General features: G+C 50.4%; 1 protein-coding gene across 1 annotated transcript in view; it reads right to left on the bottom strand.

Moving 5' to 3' along the window:
* The window catches only part of LOC146770883 (rho guanine nucleotide exchange factor 11-like), a 304,352-nt gene that overhangs the window by 134,319 nt on the left and 147,014 nt on the right, over positions 1–23,019 (bottom strand). The window lies entirely within an intron of this gene.

The following is a 23,019-nucleotide window of genomic DNA, read 5'->3' as shown; positions in this document are numbered from 1 at the left end:
GGGGAGGGTTGTGTGTGGATGAATGGTGTGTGGCACTAGGCAAGTGAGTGCGAGTTCTCTGGGATAGAGAGCTTGCTGAATCCTTTGTAAATTGTGTACTCCTGTGTTAAACGCAGACCCCTAGGTTCCCTGTGTGATCTTTTCTCTAGAACGTCTGCCAGAATGGAGCCTGCTTTTGATCCCAGTGATCTAGTTTATTACAGTATGCAGGAGTTGGAAAGGTTCTGTAGAGAGAGAAACATAGGGGTGAGAGAGTCAGACACTGTGTACGAACTGAGGAACCACATGATTGGATGGCAAGCAGGTGAATGGAAACGTGAGCGCAGTGAGGAAGACAGGGCCCGGGCCTCTCACCTGGAGGGTGGTGGGTCTGTGGGGAGCCCTGAAGATTAAGAAGAAGATGACAGTACCTGGACGCCAGTAGAGAGTGAGGACCCCGTGGGTAGGGAGTCCCTTGCTGGGTCCAGCGTAGGAGATAGCGCCTCATCCCTTTCCCTGTCCCCTGAGCACAGTGGTAGTTTTCTGGATTCCCCAGTGAGGGTGGAGTCCAGTGGTGGCAGCGATATAAAGTGCAGTATAGAGAGTCCCAGTCCCAGTTACCCGAGTGTGGTACCTTGTTCCCGAGAGGAGGAATGTAGGTTGAAGTTTAGGGGCAGTAAGAAGCTGTCTCACCAGTCTTGGGAGGAGGCTGTGGAGGAATGTCATGATGCCCTGGTGGACTGGCTGGTGTTTAACCCGGAGCAGGATTTGGATGGAGTACTAAATATGATTATCAAAGAGCAGATGCTCAGTAGTTGTTCTCCAGGGTTGCGCCAACACCTGTTGAGATATAACTCTTTTTGTCCATGTGAACTTGCAGAGGAAGCAGAGCGCTGGGAAAGTGCTAGAGGTCCTCTAGAGTCATTAGTGAGTGATTCCAACAATAGTGGGTCAGAGATCCTCCAGCCCAGCGTGGTGGAGGAGGCTCAGTGTAGCCCAGCTAGGTCCCAGGATAGCGAGGAGGGTGTAGGGGCTCACTGCCTGGCTCAGTGGAGCAGGAGTGAGGGGGTGACCGAGGGTCCCCAGACGCCCGAAACCCTGCCTCAGGACTTGGATGGTTTCATGAGGGAACACCAAGTTGGGGACCTAGGCTGTCCTGTTAGTCCACTTGAGGAAGATCTCTTAGTGAGTAGAGGACCTGGAGCGCCTGTAAACAGGGCTCCTGTGGTTCTGGAGTCTGGCAGTACCGCTCCGGTAGGGAGGGTACTGGAGTCCAGCGTGAGTGATTAGGGGATGAGTTCCCCAGTGGAAGAGCCGGTTGTGAGAAGTTGGCCTGATATGTAGTGCTCACTATTCTAGTGATCACTGTGTATCATTCCAAACGACTCTTATTGATGACTGGTTGTAAGTCAACCTTATAGACCAGCTATCCTAGTAGCATGGACAAGAGCAGTCTTTAGGCTAAACTCTAGAGGGCGTGTTAAGCCAGCTGTTTTACCACCACATTTACCCTTTGAACACCACGTGAAAGGACACCACACAAGTTGTTATGAAAATAAAGGATATTTATTTATAACAAGACTACCCTGGCTCTTTATGAGTCAGGGAGCTAAGCACACTACAAAACTCTTATGAAAATACTTCAAGTTGCACAATTTACACAAATGCCCGAGGGGCACGAAAAACCATCTACACTAAAAGTGGAATGCGAATGGTTAGAGAGTCTAAAGTTACTGATTCCGGAGAGATCTGATCAGTGGGACTAAACGAAAAAGGAGCTGGACACTTGAAGGGCGAACCTGCGATGGAGCACCGAAATGCTCGAGCTACCTAGCCCAGAGGCTGCGGCTGCGTGAGGTTCAGCAAGATGTCGGGAGTCCTCGTTGTAGTCTCAGGAGCCTGAAAGAAGAAGTTGCTGGCAGGCGACCAGTGTCGATATTCGGAGGGATCCAAGCCTGGATTGGTGATGGAGATAACCTGAAAGCAGAGGGGACTCAGTTCTTAATCACTAGCCAGTGATTGAGTTGGCACCAGGATGGCACCGGAGGTAGTCACCGCGATCAGGTGAGTGGGTGACGCTGGACTCTGCTGTCCCTCGGTGCAGGAGGCGTTGTCGGCGACCAGGCAGAAGGGGCGAGCTGTCCCACGAAGGTGTCTGCTGTCGGCGATGCTGGACCCAGTGTGGGAGGGTATGCTCAGACGTGAGTCCCTTGCTCATTGCACCATCAGGATTCAGGCAAGCCGGGCCGACGAAGGCTGTGATGCCAGAAACCGGTCCCCGGAAGCTTGTTTCCTTCCCAGTATAAGAATTGGCTTGGTAGTTTGGTTTGCCCTGTTCCCATCATGCACTGGGACAGGTACAGACTAATTTGCATGTAGCCAGGTTCTGAGCTGGGATGGTGCAGTGAGCTAAAAAACGGTGATGGATTAAAACCATGATCTCTTGACTTGGTAAGAGTATTCTGCATCATTCAGAAACTCTGTCCATCACCACCCCCTTTTTCCCAAATCGATGTTATCCACACTCAGTGTGGGAGGGTATGCTCAGACGTGAGTCCCTTGCTCATTGCACCAGCATGATTCAGGCAAGCCGGGCCGACGAAGGCTGTGATGCCAGAAACCGGTCCCCGGAAGCTTGTTTCCTTCCCAGTATAAGAATTGGCTTGGTAGTTTGGTTTGCCCTGTTCCCATCATGCACTGGGACAGGTACAGACTAATTTGCATGTAGCCAGGTTCTGAGCTGGGATGGTGCAGTGAGCTAAAAAACGGTGATGGATTAAAACCATGATCTCTTGACTTGGTAAGAGTATTCTGCATCATTCAGAAACTCTGTCCATCACCACCCCCTTTTTCCCAAATCGATTTTATCCACACTCAGTGTGGGAGGGTATGCTCAGACGTGAGTCCCTTGCTCATTACACCATCAGGATTCAGGCAAGCCGGGCCGACGAAGGCTGTGATGCCAGAAACCGGTCCCCGGAAGCTTGTTTCCTTTCCAGTATAAGAATTGGCTTGGTAGTTTGGTTTGCCCTGTTCCCATCATGCACTGGGACAGGTACAGACTAATTTGCATGTAGCCAGGTTCTGAGCTGGGATGGTGCAGTGAGCTAAAAAACGGTGATGGATTAAAACCATGATCTCTTGACTTGGTAAGAGTATTCTGCATCATTCAGAAACTCTGTCCATCACCACCCCCTTTTTCCCAAATCGATTTTATCCACACTCAGTGTGGGAGGGTATGCTCAGACGTGAGTCCCTTGCTCATTGCACCATCATGATTCAGGCAAGCCGGGCCGACGAAGGCTGTGATGCCAGAAACCGGTCCCCGGAAGCTTGTTTCCTTCCCAGTATAAGAATTGGCTTGGTAGTTTGGTTTGCCCTGTTCCCATCATGCACTGGGACAGGTACAGACTAATTTGCATGTAGCCAGGTTCTGAGCTGGGATGGTGCAGTGAGCTAAAAAACGGTGATGGATTAAAACCATGATCTCTTGACTTGGTAAGAGTATTCTGCATCATTCAGAAACTCTGTCCATCACCACCCCCTTTTTCCCAAATGGACCCAGGATGGGGCAACAACCCTTGGCAAAGGCAAGCCCACGCGGTGGAGTCAAGATGGCATCTGGAGTGGACCAGGGTGGTCCAGGGTGCTCCTCTGTTGAAGGGGAGCCAAGGCCAGTCTGGAGCAACCAGACCAGCGACGGAAATGTCGTGGTGCGTCGTTAGGAGGGCCACTAGCCAACGGCAAGTGATCGAACAACGCGGTGAGCGGCAAAGAGCGGAAGGGCCCCCACGCAGATCTCGGGGATGCTGGGAGGCTGGTCTTCGGTGCTGGAGCTGCTCAGGGTTGGGGCTTCTCAAACCCCAGGGGCACTCACTCGAGGGTCCCTCGGTGGTCGTGCTAGGCAAGCGTCGTGCAGGTTTTGATGATGGCCGGTCCCGCAGGTCTCGTCACACCCACGAATCTCAGCTGGGCTGATGATGCAGGTAGAGGTCAGAGATGGCAGGGAATCCGGGTCTCGTCGAGCTGGTCAGTCTGGATCCGGAGGATGGACGTGCAGGAAACCGCAAGCGCTTAGGTGGTGCCTGCTGGTGCAGGGTGGCTACTCCTTAGCCACAAGGGAGAGTCTTCAGAAAAAGTCAAGAGTTCCTTTCGTGGAAAGTAGTTCAAGATTCAGAATTATCCAATTTGGGAAGGGGGCCCGCTCCTACCTTTATTCTAAGAAAAGGGGCTGGCCCGTGACTAGGTCCTGCCTATGGGTGGGACCAGGGGGGGGTGGTTACACCCCTCTCCTTTGTCCGGTCTCTCCCCGGCTCAGAGGCTGGGGTGCCCCTGGAACTGGTTCAAGCCGGCCTATGCACAGTGAGCACCGGGGTGCCACTTGCAGTCACCTTCCTCTCAGCCTTGCCTACCTGGAATACACAAAACCCTGTCTGGGATGGCGCGGGCACCGCCCCCGACAGGAAACCCTTTGTCCAAGCTCTCCCCGCTGGAAGGACTCCCAGCAGCAGGAGGTCAGACTTGTGTCTGTGGTGGCAGCATCCATTTTGTGATGCTGAGGATCGAGTCAACTTTAACCGGGGTTCACAGTTACATGCATGTCGTGTCCCTCCAGAAGGGTGGAATGCTAACCCCGTCGCCAGAATTGGCGAGGGGCTAGTATCCCAATTCGTATGACACCTTACCCGACATGCTTTGATAATGCGATACCAAAGTTAGCAAATAACCGCGAGGATTATAATGCACTTTAAGAGTATATGGTACGCGTTATCCTGGAACAGCTATTAGGACTTGGTTCCGCAAGCTGCAGACGGGCTCAGCTCATGCCAGAGCACCATCTCCCATGATTCCAAGCACTCTGCCTTCAGGATTGATAAGGCCTGCCATAGGAGTGACTGATAGGAATACATGTGTCCATTTTAGGGTTAGATATAGGAATACTATACCTAAAGCAAAGGGTGATTACACCACCTTGCCCCAGCCGTCGTGCAGCCAGTTGTGTCAGATTTGGGTGGCCAGCCAGGGGTGGCATAATACATGCTGCAGCCCCTGGTAGGCCCTGGGTACACCTAGGCCCTGGATACCTAAGGTAAGCTGATACAGGGACTGATAAGGTGGCCCAGTTCCAATTAGTAAATGCACCTAAGGTACATGTGTCACTTTAGAGAGAGAACAGCTAGGCTGTGGGTCTGATTAGCAGGCCCACAGCCAGGAAAAGTCGTAAACCAATGAAGCAAAAAGCAAAAATCTGGGGTGATCATAGGATTGCAGACCCTACTCTCCTACATGACCCCCCCCCCCCAAACTTTGGGACAATAAGCTAACCTTGACCAGGTGAGTCTTCTTGCTCTAAGTGGAAGTACCTGGAGAGCCCATCTACATTGCCATGATCAGTGCCAGGTCTATGCTCCACTGTAAAGTCCATCCCCTGTAGGGAAATGGACCACCTAAGTAGTTTGGGGTTTTCACCCTTCATCTGATTTAGCCACAAGAGGGGCTTATGGTCGGTCTGAATCTTGAAGTGAGTGCCAAACAAGTATGGCCTCAACTTCTTCAGGGCCCAAACCACAGCAAAGGCCTCCCTCTCAATGGCTGACCAATTCTTCTCTCTGGGGGTCAGCCTCCTGCTAATAAAAGCAATGGGCTGGTCATGACCATCAAAATTCAGCTGAGATAGAACAGCTCCCACACCCAACTCAGAAGCATCTGTTTGGACAATGAATGTTTTGGAGTAGTCTGGACTCTTTAGGATAGGTGCTGTGCACATGGCCTGCTTTAGGTCATCGAATGCCTTTTGACAGCTTGCTGTCCACTGAACTTTCTTTGGCATTTTTTTACTTGTCAGGTCATTAAGTGGGGTCACAATGGATCCATAATTTCTGACAAATTTCCTGTAATATCCAGTCAGGCCCAAGAAAGCTCAAACCTGAGTCTGGGTGGTTGGAGGAGCCCAGTCCTGGATGGCCTGTATGTTGCTCTCCAATGGCTGAACCTGGCCTCCACCTACAAGGTGGCCCAGGTATACAACCTGTGTCTGCCCTATCTGGCACTTAGTGGCCTTGATAGTGAGACCTGCCTTCTGCAGTGCCTCTAACACTTTCCTCAGGTGGACCAGGTGATCCTCCCAGGTGGAGCTAAAGACAGCTATATCGTCAAGGTATGCTGCACAGAAGTCATCCAACCCAGTGAGAACTTGATTCACCAGCCTTTGGAAGGTGGCAGGTGCATTCTTCAAACCAAAGGGCATTACCACGAACTGATAATGCCCACCAGGGGTAGAAAATGCTGTTTTGGGCTTGGCATCCTCAGCTAACCTGATTTGCCAATACCCAGCTGTCAGGTCAAATGTACTTAAGTAGTTGGCAGAAGCCAACCTGTCTATAAGTTAATCTGCTCTTGGTATTGGGTGGGCATCAGTCTTAGTGACTGCATTGAGGCCTTTGTAGTCCACGCAAAACCTCATCTCTTTCTTACCGCCCTGGGTGTGAGGTTTCGGCACGAGAACTACGGGACTAGCCCAGGGGCTGTCCGAGGGCTCAATGACTCCCAGCTCCAACATTTTCTGCACCTCTTTCTTGATGCAGTCTCTGACGTGATCAGGCTGTCGATAGATTTTACTCTTTACGGGCAGACTGTCCCCAGTGTCGACCTCATGGGTACACCAATTGGTCTGACTGGGTGTCAGAGAGAACATATGTCGGCAGGATTGAAGAACCTGTTTACAATCCTTTTGTTGATGTCCAGAAAGGCTGCCACAAAAGACAACACCATCTACTGACCCATCGTCAGGGTTCTGAGAGAGCAGGTCCGGGAGAGGGTCACTCTCCTCCTCCTGTCCCTCATCTGTGGCCATGAGCAAGCCCATGCCCTCCCTGTCGACATATGCCTTGAGCCTGTTTACATGGAGCACCCTGTGGGGGCTCCGGGGAGTTCCCAGGTCTACCAAGTAGGTGACCTCTCCCTTTTGCTCAATGATCGTGTGGGGCCCAGACCATTTGTCTTTGAGTGCTGCCGGGGCCACTGGCTCCAGCACCCACACCTTCTGTCCAGCTGATACACAGTCAGGACAGCCTTTTGGTCGTGCCAAGCTTTTTGTAATTCTTGGCTCGCCTCAAGGTTTTTAGATGCCTTTTCCATGTACTCGGCCATCCGCGAGCGGAGACCGAGCACATAGTCCACAATGTTTGATGCCAGCTTTCTGAGAGGTCTCTCCCATCCTTCCTTTACCAAACAAAGGGGTCCCCTTACAGGATGTCTGAACAGAAGTTCAAAAGGGCTGTAGCCAACCCCCTTCTGTGGGACCTCTCTGTAGGCGAACAAGAGGCAGGGTATCAGGACATCCCATCTCCGCCAAAGCTTTTCAGGTAGTCCGTGAATCATCCCTTTTAGGGTCCTGTTGAATCTCTCAACAAGCCCATTGCATTGTGGGTGATAGGGTGTGGTGAACTTGTAGTTGACACCCCACTCCTTCCACATTGCAGTCAGACAGATATCCCGACATAAAGTTTGCACCTCTGTCTGAGACAACCTCCTTAGGGAAGCCCACTCTGGAGAACACTCCAACTAGGGCTCGTGCCACCACAGGTGCTGTAGTGGTCCTAAGGGGAATAGCTTCAGGATACCTGGTGGCGTGGTCCTCCACCACCAGTATAAACTTGTGCCCTGATGCTGTCTGGGGTTCCATTGGTCCGACAATGTCGATCCCCACTCGTTCAAAGGGTACCCCCACCACCGGCAGTGGTATGAGGGGGGCCTTTGTCGTGCCACCTGACTTACCACTGGCTTGGCAAGTGACACAGGAGCGGCAAAACTCCTTCGTATCTTCGGACATGTGGGGCCAGTGAAAGTGTGGAACAATTCTGTCCCAAGTCTTATTCTGGCCTAAGTGACCTGCAAGGGGAATCTCGTGGGCCAAGGTGAGAAGGAAACCTCTCAGAGACAAGGGGATGACCAGCCTCCTGGTCGCGCCAGGTTTGGGGTCTCTTGCCTCGGAGTACAGGAGTCCATCGTCCCAGTACACTTTGTGGGTACCTGTGGCGTTCCCTGCAGCCTCAGCAGCCGCCTGCTGTCTGAGGGGTTCAAGTGAGGGGCAGTCTAACTGTGCCTTCCCCAGGTCTTCCCTGGAGGGTCCCCCTGAGCCCAGAAACTCAACCTGACCAGGTTCAAGCTCTTTTGGCTCAGTTTCCCTCAGTTCTTTAAGGTCAGCCTCCTCAGAGACTTGATACACGACCTGTGGCAAGGGGGAAGGCGAGGCCTTACCCTTACTGCTCCTTTTCTTGGAAGGTGTCCGGTCCATTCTTCCAGGATCCAGCACCTGTTCAGTGGGGCATCTTTTGGCCTGTGACCTGGTCACAGCAAGGACATGTGCTGGCAAGCCTAACATTTCCATGTGAGTCCTCTGCTCCACTTCTGACCATTGTGACGTTTCCAAATCATTGCCCAACAGACATTCTACGGGGAGGTCTGAACTAACCACAACTTTCTTTGGGCCACTTACCCCTCCCCAGGAGAAATCAACAACTGCCATACTGTGATTGGTAGTGACATTGCTGGCATTGGTCACTAGGTAATCGGTACCTAGCATGATCTGTCCAGGGTCCACAAAGTTAGGTGTCACCATCGTGACACTAGCACAAGTGTCCCTGTAGGCCTGAGCCACTTTTCCATTGATCAAAGGCGTCTGCCTGTATTTGCCCAAAGTATTGGGACTGGCATCAGGGGACATATCCATATCCCCGGTACAGACAAGGACGGCCTGAGTGAGCGTGCCGACTAAGTCGTCACCCCCCTCGGTTCCCAAGGTTAACCCAACTAATGCCTTGGGAGGCGCACTACCACTGCTGACTGTACTAGGGGGTGCAGGTGCCTTAGGGGCTGCAGTGGCAGGAGTTTGCCCTCCTTTCTTGGTGCACTCACTAAACCAGTGAGTCTTACTTTTACAGTATTGGCACCACCTTTTTGACCAGCCTTCTTGAGTCTTCTTCTTCTGTGACGCCTGACCCCCACCCTCTTTGGTTTGTTGGGGACCTGTCGAAGACTTCTGGTCATTTTGTTCGTTCTTGTTACTACCCTTTTGGTCTGCTTTCTTCTGACCACCTTGGTTCTGAGTCTGGTTCTGCTTGACCCTTGTTCTGACCCATCTGTCTGCCTTCTTTCCCAATTCTTGGGGAGAGGTCAGATCCGAGTCGACAAGGTACTGATGCAACAATTGGTTCTGACAGTTGTTTAAAATCTGTTCTCTCATGATAAGATTGTACAATCCTGTGTAATCAGTAACCTTGCTACCCAGCAACCAGCCTTCCAAAGCCTTAGTGGCACAATCCACAAAGTCAGTCCAATCCTGAGACTGAATCTTCTGGGTGTCCCTGAACAGCAACCTGTACTGTTCCGTGGTTAAGCCAAACCCATCAATCAGTGTATTCTTCAGGACTTGGTAGTTGTTTGCATCCTCAGCTCTAGTAGTGAGGAGCTTGTCTCGCCCTTTACCTTCAAAGGAGAGCCACAGTATAGCTGTCCACTGACTTGGGGGGACGCACTGGAGAGTGCAGGCCCTCTCCAAAGCAGTTATCCACTTGTTGATGTCGTCCCCTTGTTTAAAGGGGGGCACTATTTTACTCAGGTGTCTAGTGTCTATACCCCTGTCTTTCTCTCTAATGATAATGCTGCCACCAGTGGGGTCTGACCCACTCAATTTCTGCTCTCGGGCAAAGGCAAGTCTTTCTTTGGCGAGGGCAAGTTCTTCCCGCTCGATCCTCAGATTGACTTCCCTCATCTTCGCTTCATGCTCCCTTCTCTGAGGGGACGTCATTCCTCTCTGAGATGATACCTGAGAGACATGTGTTCGAACAGATCTGTTAGAGCCTCTGGAGAGAGACCTAGCTCGTCCGTTCCCAAGGTTAGGCCTGCTTGAGCGTGGGCCCGGGGCTCCCCCAGTTCCATTCTCATGCCTGCTTAAGTTGGTCCTCGTAAGCCTGCTGACTACTACTGGACCTTTGTTTGCCTCGTCTCCTGATAATTCCTCCTCGTCTTCCTCCTCTGTATGGAGGTCGAGGTCTGGGTCACCAAGGGTTCCCTCTAAGGGGGGCATGTTCCCATCCTGATCAGGGGGGCCTGTGCTAGAGGCTCTCCTCGCATCATAAGTCTCTAAGAGACCTATCAGAAATGTGATGGTAGGGCTAGAACCCTGGTTTAGCTTCCTGGAGGCACACAGTTGTCTCATCTCCGTGAAGCTAAGAGCTGCATATCTTGACGTGACCTGTGGAGGGTCAACAACCACTAGGGGAGTCTCTGAAGACTCTCCGTGGTTAGACATGCTTTCTAGTGAGGTGTAAGTGATGCACCTACCTACACTATGTGTTTTCCTACTGATCCCTTGCTAAGAGCTGTAGTCAGGGTGTGCTACTCCCTGTTACACTACAACAGCTGGTTCAGTAGAACTCAGAGTATTCTAAGTTAAGTTATATGTACCTGGGTACTTATGTGATCTTTCAACCGATGTTCTTAGGATACGTGGGTGGCAAAACACAGCAAGCTCAAATCCCAACCGCTGCTCACCAATGTGAGAAGTTGGCCTGATATGTAGTGCTCACTATTCTAGTGATCACTGTGTATCATTCCAAACGACCCTTATTGATGACTGGTTGTAAGTCAACCTTATAGACCAGCTATCCTAGTAGCATGGACAAGAGCAGTCTTTAGGCTAAACTCTAGAGGGCGTGTTAAGCCAGCTGTTTTACCACCACATTTACACTTTGAACACCACGTGAAAGGACACCACACAAGTTGTTATGAAAATAAAGGATATTTATTTATAACAAGACTACCCTGGCTCTTTATGAGTCAGGGAGCTAAGCACACTACAAAACTCTTATGAAAATACTTCAAGTTGCACAATTTACACAAATGCCCGAGGGGCACGAAAAACCATCTACACTAAAAGTGGAATGCGAATGGTTAGAGAGTCTAAAGTTACTGATTCCGGAGAGATCCGATTAGTGGGACTAAATGAAAAAGGAGCTGGACACTTGTAGGGCGAACCTGCGATGGAGCACCGAAATGCTCGAGTTACCTAGCCCAGAGGCTGCGGCTGCGTGAGGTTCAGCAAGATGTCGGGAGTCCTTGTTGTAGTCTCAGGAGCCTGAAAGAAGAAGTTGCTGGCAGGCGACCAGTGTCGATATTCGGAGGGATCCAAGCCTGGATCGGTGATGGAGTTAACCTGAAAGCAGAGGGGACTCAGTTCTTAATCACTAGCCAGTGATTGAGTTGGCACCAGGATGGCACCGGAGGTAGTCACCGTGATCAGGTGAGTGGGTGACGCTGGACTCTGCTGTCCCTCGGTGCAGGAGGCGTTGTCGGTGACCAGGCAGAAGGGGCGAGCTGTCCCACGAAGGTGTCTGCTGTCAGCGATGCTGGACCCAGGATGGGGCAACAACCCTTGGCAAAGGCAAGCCCACGCGGTGGAGTCAAGATGGCGTCTGGAGTGGACCAGGGGGGTCCGGGGTGCTCCTCTGTTGGAGGGGAGCCAAGGCCAGTCTGGAGCAACCAGACCAGCGACAGAAACGTCGTGGTGCGTCGTTAGGAGGGCCACTAGCTAACGGCAAGTGATCGAACAACGCGGTGAGCGGCAAAGAGTGGAAGGGCCCCCACGCAGATCTCGGGGATGCTGGGAGGCTGGTCTTCGGTGCTGGAGCTGCTCAGGGTTGGGGCTTCTCAAACCCCAGGAGCACTCACTCGAGGGTCCCTCGGTGGTCGTGCTAGGCAAGCGTCGTGCAGGTTTTGATGATGGCCGGTCCCGCAGGTCTCGTCACACCCACGAATCTCAGCTGGGCTGATGATGCAGGTAGAGGTCAGAGATGGCAGGGAATCCGGGTCTCGTCGAGCTGGTCAGTCTGGATCCGGAGGATGGACGTGCAGCAAACCGCAAGCGCTTAGGTGGTGCCTGCTGGTGCAGGGTGGCTACTCCTTAGCCACAAGGGAGAGTCTTCAGAAAAAGTCAAGAGTTCCTTTCGTGGAAAGTAGTTCAAGATTCAGAATTATCCAATTTGGGAAGGGGGCCCGCTCCTACCTTTATTCTAAGAAAAGGGGCTGGCCCATGACTAGGTCCTGCCTATGGGTGGGACCAGGGGGGGGGGGTGGTTACACCCCTCTCCTTTGTCCGGTCTCTCCCCGGCTCAGAGGCTGGGGTGCCCCTGGAACTGGTTCAAGCCGGCCTATGCACAGTGAGCACCGGGGTGCCACTTGCAGTCACCTTCCTCTCAGCCTTCCCTACCTGGAATACACAAAATCCTGTCTGGGATGGCGCGGGCACCGCCCCCGACAGGAAACCCTTTGTCCAAGCTCTCCCCGCTGGAAGGACTCCCAGCAGCAGGAGGTCAGACTTGTGTCTGTGGTGGCAGCATCCATTTTGTGATGCTGAGGCTCGAGTCAACTTTAACCGGGGTTCACAGTTACATGCATGTCGTGTCCCTCCAGAAGGGTGGAATGCTAACCCCGTCGCCAGAATTGGCGAGGGCCTAGTATCCCAATTCGTATGACACCTTACCCGACATGCTTTGATAATGGGATACCAAAGTTAGCAAATAACCGCGAGGATTATAATGCACTTTAAGAGTATATGGTACGCGTTATCCTGGAACAGCTATTAGGACTTGGTTCCGCAAGCTGCAGACGGGCTCAGCTCATGCCAGAGCACCATCTCCCATGATTCTAAGCACTCTGCCTTCAGGATTGATAAGGCCTGCCATAGGAGTGACTGATAGGAATACATGTGTCCATTTTAGGGTTAGATATAGGAATACTATACCTAAAGCAAAGGGTGATTACACCACCTTGCCCCAGCCGTCGTGCAGCCAGTTGTGTCAGATTTGGGTGGCCAGCCAGGGGTGGCATAATACATGCTGCAGCCCCTGGTAGGCCCTGGGTACACCTAGGCCCTGGATACCTAAGGTAAGCTGATACAGGGACTGATAAGGTGGCCCAGTTCCAATTAGTAAATGCACCTAAGGTACATGTGTCACTTTAGAGAGAGAACAGCTAGGCTGTGGGTCTGATTAGCAGGCCCACAGCCAGGAAAAGTCGTAAACCAATGAAGCAAAAAGCAAAAATCTGGGGTGATCATAGGATTGCAGACCCTACTCTCCTACACCGGTGGGTCAGGGACTACCCAGTTGGGCTAGGATCCCGTGTAGTGACCAGGGTGACACCACTTCTGTTCTGGGGGATCTCCGCGCACTGTCAGGTGGACAGGGGACGGGAGATCAGCGCCAGACAGACAGTCGCTCGACATATGTGTCATTTGATAGCCTCAGGGGGATGGAGTGGAAATCCCCAGAAGTCCTGGAGTGCCAGGCAATTATTCCACCAAAGGTTCTAGGCCGGAGGTTGGGAGGCCAGGTTCAGGATCAGCCTGACCTGAAGGGTGGGATGTCAATAACCAGCGTCCCGACCGGTTCTTCTTCCAGAGGTACCGCCCCAGTTGGTAGGGAGCAGGGCTCTGGAAGGGGGTGCAGAGGGCGGGAGAGCCCACCTCTGGCCCCGGTACAACCTGAGGGGTTAAACCCTGGGTTGGAATGGCGTTCTAGGTGTACCCCTCGCCGGAGGAGGAGGAACCCTAGGAGAAGAGGTGGGGGAGGAGAGCCTTCCCTGAGACTCCTGGTCCGCCTGAGGGTGTAGACCCTAGGCTGGAGAACCAGTGGCAGTCTAGTCCTGTCTTGCAGAGAGGAAGAGTGGAGAATGGCCGCTATGTGCCAGGGGTTACTACCCCCCACTCTGTGATTAGGCAATGACCGGTGGCACCTGGGTGGCCTAGGGCCTGGTCTTGGCCGCGGACAGCTTGGGAGTACCAGTGGGGTAGCCCAGTTGGTCCAGACAGTGGTGTTAGAAAGAATTCCATGGGTTCACCGTGGCGTAGACCAGAGGGTGTCCCTGCAGTTGCGGGCCCGCATCCGTGTTCTATCGCCCCAAGCAGGGAAGTCCATCACGGTGGTGATTGGTCTGCCCTGTGTTTTGGCTGGAAGGGGGTTGTGTTGGACTTGGCCCTTCTGGCAGGTTCACCCCTGAACTTTTTTGCTTTTTATTGGTGACTTGGTGTGGTGATTTTTGGTTTCTGCGCACTTTCCCTGTGTCCCAGAGGAAAGTGCGTGCGCATTCTGAGTGCATGTGGTGAGATAGGCCTGTCCTCCCATAGGAATGCATGGGGAATGTATGTGTCCCTAGTAGTTCCTGATGCATGGGGTGTGCCGGCCCGAGTTTGGTATGTGCGGACTCGTGTGATTGAATGCTGCGCGATGATGTGTGCGGCGTGCATGTACCTAGTATGGAAGTGCCACTTCTAGAAGTGGGCACTTCGGTGTGCAGTATAAAATGTGTGCCTTGTCGTGCGATTGGCTGGTTGAGGTCATGTGACGGGCTAGGGAAATCCCCAGAGTCAGGATGAGTCACCCAGTGGTGAATGGGGAGATCAGCAGCTAGATGGGTGGGAGGAGTACACCTGGGTCCTGAATAGGGCAGGGTTTTCCCCACACAATGCTGGCTCCGCCCCCTGTGGTGCGACTGATGACTCTGGCCTGTCCACTGAATAAGGAGAGGGGCTGAGCAAAACAAAGTGCTCAGGGACCAGTTGTAACTGGTTCGCCCCTTCCCTGCACCTTGAGACAAAGGATTTACTGTATAAAAAGGGGCTGTGTCCCCTTACATTTGGTGTTATCTTGCTGATCCAACTTGAGGGGGGCCTGCTGCTGCTGGGCGCCAGGAGAAACCGCCACTGGGGACTGCCTCCATGCTGGAGGGCCCTGTGAGCTGGCCCTTGGGTCCAGTCTTTGCCCCCCCCTGCTTTTGAAGACTTTGGCTGGACATGCTTTATTGCCCAAGAGCCTGGAAGCGCTTTTTACTTATAGCGCTAGGAGCGCTCCATTTGTGGCCCCAGCAGCGCTGAGCTCCGATCCTTAACAGGGGAACCCCGACGTAGGGATTCCCCCGCTTTTGCCGATTTGAAGCGGGTGCCCACCCCGCATTGCCGTGGTCGTTGGCGGGTGCCCACCCCGCTTATTGGTTTATTTCGTTGGCGGGTGCCCACCCCGCTTATTTGTTTTTCTTGCGAGGGAGCCTACCCCTCTGACGGCCGGAGAATCACCGCCGCGGCCAGGGAATCCCAGGAAGTCAGGCGGCCGGGGGCGGGCCTCCGGGACAACAGGAACCGGAAGCAGGAGGGCGGGAGCCTACCCCGCCTCCCACCGAAGACGCGCGGCTGGCTGAAGCCCCGGAGATTCCCCCGCACCGCCCGTCAGGCCGGAGGCTCTGAAGTCCTCTGAGAACAGCCCGGGAGAGCAGGAGACGACGCGGGAGTCCCAGGTGAGTGGGGCTCCACGCGGTTGAGGATTTTGTCCGTTCTGCCCTCTCCCTTCTTCACGCAGCGCCGCAGTTGTGCGCTGCTTCACCGAGGGGGCAAGTTCTTCCCAGGGCATTTGATGTTGCTGAGTCCCCCGAGCGGGACTCCCACGCTCCTGGGTGCAAATTAGTTTTAGAGCCCCAAAGGCTCCCACGAGGCACATTGTTCAAGAGTCCAGAGGGACTCCGACAGACGGGGCCATATTGGTCCTAGAGCGCGAAGACGCTCCATCGTGGGGGCATATTATTTTTAGAGCGCTCGTGGGGCTCCAACCCTCCGCATTGTGTTCTTCGAGCGCTGGTGCGCTCCAACGTTATTGGGGGCCGTATTCATTTGTTTAGAGCCCAGGGAGGCTCCAACAACTGCCCTATTTTTCCTAAGAAGGCACAGTGGTGCCCACGCTCATTTCTCCAGCTGCCCAGCACTTAGTGGGCAGCTGCAACGTTTAGGTTGTGCATTGTGCGCCTGGCTTGCGCAGCCTGCGCAGGCTTGCCCCTGACTTTGCTGAACAGAGGGCGTCCTAGCCCCTACCAGGCCAGTTGGCCCAGGGACTGCCACAGATAGTGGCTAATGTGAGTTTTTGCGCCATTGTCCCTTTCCTGCACCTCTGAATGTGTTTATGCGTCATGTGCTTTGCTTTACACCTCTGAATGTATTTTATGCATCCTGTGTTTATGTGCTTAGACCCCTACAGGTAGAGTGATACTTAGGTGGTTGTTTTTCTCCTAGTACAGGTGGTGCTGGTGAGGTCCTGATTCCCTGCGCAGTATTTTCCTAAGGTGGTTAGGGTTGCGTAGGTGGTACTTCTGGTTACCAGGAGTTACTGGTTGTGTGTTATATATGTTATTGTGTGCTATGTTCTAAAGTATTATTCCTAAGTTCTAAGAGTGCTAATTTCGGACAGTGGTCCATGTGGCCCTGTCCCCTGTACATATAATCCCTTGTAAATTCTGCCCGTGCCTGTTGGCACATTGTAAAGTGTGTGGTTTTATCTAATGTGTTGTGTATAATACAAAGGCTATTTTTATAGAATACCTTGTGTGGAGTTTCCTTTGTGGTGGGCCTTGGGTGTTGTTGCTGGGTGCGCGCGCAAACGCTTTACACATCGCCTTAGGGATAAGCCTGTCTGCTCGTGCCAAGCTACCAAGGGGGTGAGCAGGGGTTATCTTTGGCGTGTAACTCCCCAGCCCTGACTAGAGTGGTGGTTTCTGTCTGGCTTTGGCGCAAGCCCTATCCAACCAGAAATCCCATTTCTAACATTGAGGGAAGTAAAGAGAATAGGACGTGTGGAGAGTAGCTCCACATCAGTAGGCCATGTATAAAAGCTGAGAAATTAATATAGATTAGTTAATAGCCTGATGCCAGGTGCTGTCTTTTATGCAGAGTGTTATGCTTGCCAGTGCTGTGAAGAGAAACCAATCCAGAACAGGACAACTGGCGACGAAGGTGGGATCGAATATCACGCCTGCAGATAACGCAGGCAAGTAATATAAGAAAGTACCAGTGCTGAGGAAGCACAAATTACTTGCAGCTAGCATGCAGCATTAAAGAAAAGTAGGAATTATCTGAACTACAAGCCATGCATGCTGCAGCCGAGTGGCGGCCATTTTGAAGTCAGACAAATTGAGACAGTCGACTGAAGTCTATGGGGTGGCCATGTTGAAGTCAGGCACCCTGAGACAAATCCACTAAAATCAATGAGACAGCCATATTGGAATCAGGCAATCCAAGCCTAATTCAATGAAGCCTACTGAGACAGCCATACTAAGGGCAGACACCAAGCCAGGTTGGCTTTTGAAAGGAATACACATAGCTGGGGGCATCAAAGCTGGAACAGCTCTACAAAGAAAATGTGATGCTGCCAGAAAGAATACAGTGATCACCTTTGAGTGAGCTTTTCCAAAATCAAAGAAAAACAACTATACGCAAGACCTCTACCGAAGAGGGCCAACAAATAATACATAAAGTATAGTGAGCAGTCTTGTGGCATTATCATACTAGCACATTCCACCATCATGTCGGTGGGAAAAGAAACACAAAAATCTAACCCCTGCATTGAAGTGCCACCCCCTGTGAGACAGACGGGCACCCAAGGTTTGGGTCCCAAATGGAAACGGTGGCTGGAGTCACTGGATGAATTTTTTGCAACAACCAGTGAGCGAAGAGACGAAAAACGTCTGCTACTACTACTTCAGCTGGTGGGGCATGAAGGCCGACGCCTAATCAGAAAGTTTTCAACAAAGGACACAGAGACATATGAAAAACTCAAAGAGACACTATGTGCCCATTTCAACACAAAGAAAGAGGTGGTTCAAGAACGCCTCATCTTCAACGCAGCACGGCAGGAACCAGGTGAATCATTAAAAATTTCATTACAAGGTTACAAAGTCTGGTACAATACTGCAATTTTAATACATTCACAAATGAGGAAGCAATTCGACTCAGGGTAATTGAGGGATGTTCAATACCAGACACGAAATGCAAGATCCTTCAAAAGCAGCTCTCGCTAAAGGAAATCATTAGGAGGGCCGAAGCTGGAGAGCGGGCCAAAGCAAGAGAATTGCACCTCAATGCAAGAAAGGAAAACAAGAAAAATTAGATGTTTTTCATGTCAGTGAGTAAAGTCCAAGAAACCAATAGAGCCAGAAAGAGTGAGGGCAAAGACAGACCAGAGGCAAGATATCATGATAGACAAAGTGAAATGAAATACTCAGATTCAACAATACAAAAGGCAGTGGAGGATGGCAAACCAAAGAATGGGACATTCCGGGATTGTGACAGCCAAACTGAAATAACTTCAAGGAGTCATTCATCAAACTTTCCAGAATATTCTGAAGAAGCATCAAGTAGTGGGACAGATCACACAAATGGAACAGACGACACCATGCCCAACAAGCGTGAAGAAAAAACAAACTACAGAAGATTGGGCAATTCACACCAACTCTGGAAACCGGTATACAAACACACCGGAGCCACCCACTGTTTATCGAACTTCTTAGATTTTTCTGAAGAAGCATCAAGCAGTGGGATATATCACACACATGGCACAGACGGCAGTGCGTCCAACAAGCGAGAAGAAGAACCAAACCACATAAGACTGGGCAATTCACTCAGACACCGGAAATGGGTATGCAAACGCACTCAAGACACCCATGACAATAAGGAGAAAACTGAGAGGAGACAATTAACATCACATGAGAGGAGCAGAGACAAAATGCACTGGGGCCAAAAAATAGAAATAAACACACGGCTATCAAATTATCCCTCGTTGCAAGAGTACATAAGACACTTCGAGAGATGTACCCAAAGGAACGTCCCAAAGACAGCTCCGACTCAAGGAGCAGTTCATCACAGTCCATCAGCTCAAGAGATTCACCAGTGAGAACACACCCAAAAGGACTTCCTCAAAAGAAATCAGAAGAAGATTCATCTGATTCAGAAAGCATGTTTGCACAATCACTCAGGTCAACAGAGTCAAGATCAAGAAAACGCCAATGCCGTCAATCACCCAAATGCACATTGGAATCAGTGAATGTTCTCCCCGTTCAGAGCAAAACATCACATGCCGATGACTCAGAACAATCACTAACCCCACAACGCAACATGTCATGTCAGTTATATTCACATCAAGACATGAATAATATACCTTCACCTCTGATGGGGACAGCTCGGCTGACTCAAAGAGCTTGCAGAATAAGAACGAATGTATGGGACATTACCCAAAAATGTTGGGAAAAGGCTGCCTCATCACCTTGTAAGAAAGGCAGACATATGTTGACAGAGACATGTCATTCTCAAGAAAATGGGGATGAGAAAAGAACATGCATATGCCCGGATGGTCAAAGACTTCAACATTCCCAAATGCAACTGGGAGTAGGAGAGTCAAATAGAACAAGTAAATGGGTCCCAGAGCCGACCCTTGTTCTCGTGAAGCATCGAAACAACAAACACCTTTCTCAACAGAAACCCTACTCAACATCCACAGAGCTAACAAACCAATCAAGGAGCCCAAAGGATGCGCACCTCACCAACGAACACTCCCCGCAACAGACATCACCCGCAACATCTGCAGAACCGCTCAACATTCGCAGAGCAAAGAAACCAACTACAGAGCCCAAATGATGCACTGAAGAGATTGACTGAATTTCTTTGTAATTGGGTGGGTGATGTCATGTCTTCTAAGAAAGGACGTTGTATTATAAGTAGGTCAGCAGAGCTAACAAACCAGTCAGGGAGCAGAAAGGATGCTCACCTCATTAACGAACTCTCCCCGTAACAGACATTACCCTCAACATCCGCAGAACCACTCTCAACATTTGCGGAGCAAAGAAACCAACTACAGTGTCCAAAAGATGCACTGAAGAGATTGACTGAATTTCTTTGTAAGTGGGGGCGGGGGGGGGGGGGAGATGTCATGTCCTCCAGGAAAGGACATTGTTATATAAGTAGGTCAGCGGTCCAGCTGATCCAGACAGAAGTGAGATGCCAGGAACTTCCTGGGTGGAGACAGGAAGTACTAGTTTTCCCTCTCACTACATTAAGGGAAACAGAGAGTATAGGACGTGTGGAGAGTAGCTCCACATCAGTAGGCCATGTATAAAAGCTGAGAAATTAATATAGATGAGTTAATAGCCTGATGCCAGGTGCTGTCTTTTATGCGGAGTGTTATGCTTGCCAGTGCTGTGAAGAGAAACCAATCCAGAACAGGACATCAGGCTCTTAAGATTTAGGTTTTTTACTATTCTGGTAATTCACAAGTTGCTGTATCACACTATGGAATTTTTTAATAGTCTCCAGTATCCCTTGTATACTGTAAAAGAAACCAGATGAGGAACTGAATCTCATTAAGTTCTTTCTTTTGCTGCAGTTATGTTATTGTGATGGGCTATTTGTCACTGATATACCACGTCGATATTTTGCAGACTCAAAAGCCTCTCTTTTTTGTCAATATGTTCTTCTCTCTTTCATCTTCTATCTAAAATCCTGTTCCTGAAGTATGTAGCAGAGAAATAAGTTACCCACCTTCAGTAACACTCTTTCGCAAGGATAATCGATCCGACCGCAGAGCCCCACCTTGTGAATGCCCGGGTGGCAGACTGGATCCGAAGATTGTTTTTTTAGTAATTCCCTAGTATGCCACTAGGTGGCATTGAGCAGCTTCACATCAGGTCCGTCCCACCCTAGAAGTGATATTGGGCCCCTATATAATCAAAACCTCTGCATGGGACATCAGTTTCTTTCTGATATCTGTCTGAGCTGTGGGACGCGGAGCCCTAGAAATCAGATTGTGTCAGTGTGCTGATCTCTAGTTTACATTTTTTAGTATCAGTCAAATTAGTCCATCCCACAAAACTTGGAGGGAGGGTCGAGGAGGAATCTGGGGATAGATAGATGTCACAGTTTTGCAGATGTCCAAGATTCATGGTAGCAGCTTTGGTCAAAATAACCCAGAGGCCTTCCTGAAGCTGTTTCTTAGCCAGACCATAGAAGATCTTTATACAAAGAACAGTCTATCTGGAGATAGTCTATTTCTGCACTGAGCTTCCCTTTATTGCCCCTGAGAAACCCACAAAGAGCTGATCATCCACCCAGTGATATTTGGTTTAACAAACATAGAAACTCAGAGCTCTCTTCGGTCTGGACCATGGAGTCTTGCTCTCCTTCCTTGGATAGATGAGGAAGAGCGAAGAATATCAGCAGGGATAGAATGCTCAATGTGGAAAGGCATTACAGCCTTTGGGGGAATGCTTCCCTGGTCTCGCACTAACTTGTCCCGAAAGATGGTAATGTATGGTTGCTGGACAGAAAGTGCTGGCAACTCACTCATGCGACGCCCTGACATGAGTGCAATGAGAAGCACTGTTTTAAATGTGAGCAGGTTCTGAGGACAGTTGTGCCTCTGCCGAATGAGGTTCAAATCAAGTGTGAGAACCAGATTGAGGTTCAGCTGGTGCATCAAAAAGGGTATTGGCAGGAACATATGGATCAGCCAACCGAGTCCTCATGTCTGAGTGGTTTCAAGTTGTTGCTGCGTGTTCAAGACGGGGCACGATTCACAGCTCTAGAGAGGAGTCTGAAGGCAGTGCCTGTCTTTCACAGTGCCTGGTAGTGGGTCACAAAGGAGTTAGACTCATCCAATTCTTGGCCTCTGCTGAGAGCACAGAGCAATAAAGTATATTTGTCAATCGGAATTACCATTTTAGGTGAAAGTGCGTACAATTGGTACACAAATACTGATGTCAAAATATTTGCACCAAAGGAAAAGAAATGCAGTGTCTCTGTGTATGTGTGTGTAAGAGAGGGGATGGGGGAGAGGAGGGAACAAAAGAAACAATGCAGAAGGAGAAAATGAAAAGAAAAGGCAGAAGGTGAAGAGTGAGGGATGCAAATGAAGACTTCAGAGGATGATGTGAGGAGAAAAGAGTGTAAGCAGCTAGCACAGTGGAAAGAGATGCGAAGGGAAGAATACTCATTTATATGATATTGAGTACAAATCTGTGCTAATAAGCACTGGCAAAGTCAAATGGTCTGTCATATTTTATGTGTTTTTTTCTATGATATTTTTGGGCTCACTAACACCAGAGGCATTCAAATACTGATTGGGTGCACACCTGGAAAGCTTACGTTTCAGGCCACGTCCATAGTCCATAGTACATTACATTAACTCCTCTCTTATAAAAGATTTCAAATTACCTTTATTTGGTCACAACCCGTGTAGAGACCCCATCCATCTTTTTCATCACATGTAAAGCAGTAGCTCAATTGTAATGACGTGTTTAAAAAAAGTACTACTTTGGCCTCTATTTTGCTGCACACTCATCAGCTATCAAACTACCTGTCAGTAGGCCCAAGAGATAGGTCAGTGAGATGAGCGTTCATCACTTGATCTGACTGGTTATTGGCAGGTTATTCTTTTACCCTAGCTAATTCCAACAAATAACCGTGGTACCCTGACCAATAAATGTTTTGCGAAAGGATGCGAAGGGTGAATGGGGGCCCCTTTTTTTTTTAGGGTGCCCAGGCCTATTTTTTATCCCAATTCAACCCTGCTCTTCTTCCTCTGTGTGCTGCTGGCTTCACCCCTGTTTTGTCATCCCAAGAGCTTCTCATTAGTGCAGCTGAGATGGGTATTTTTAAGGGGGTGCATAGAAAGGAACGACTGTCTATATTGAAGGCTGTCTCGCCTTCAATGCAAACCTCTTTTGGTTTCTTTGACTATGAACGCTGGCGAGACAGCCTTCATTATAGTCCTTCCTCGCTTTCTGGCCACAGACACTAAAGACGGGCTATAAAGACGAATCCATTGCCAATCAACCTTTATTTGACACAGAAACAAAAAGACGAATGTATCAAATTCATGGAGCCCTCACTGTAAAAAGCATTTTGTTTCTCTTTTTGAGTTTATTGTTTGCATTTTTAAAGTGTTAGCACACTAAATCAAGGCCTATTGGCTGTGTCAATGATAGTTACTTAATGACTTGGAGCTGCAACAGAGGGATGAGAGGCTGGGTGTGTCCTATTGTGTGTGCGCGCGCGTGTGTGTCTGTGTGTGCGTGGGTGCGTGCGCGCACGGGCGTGTGTGTGTGTCTGTGTGTGTGCGTGTACGCACGTGCGTGTACGCATGTGCGTGTGTGTGTGTGTCAGACACTGTAGAC

The sequence above is a fragment of the Triturus cristatus genome, unplaced genomic scaffold, assembly GCF_964204655.1.
Source record: "Triturus cristatus unplaced genomic scaffold, aTriCri1.1 SCAFFOLD_326, whole genome shotgun sequence".
NCBI lineage: Eukaryota > Metazoa > Chordata > Amphibia > Caudata > Salamandridae > Triturus > Triturus cristatus.
Note: the sequence above shows the minus strand (reverse complement) of the source record. Positions and strands in the feature narration are given on the sequence as shown.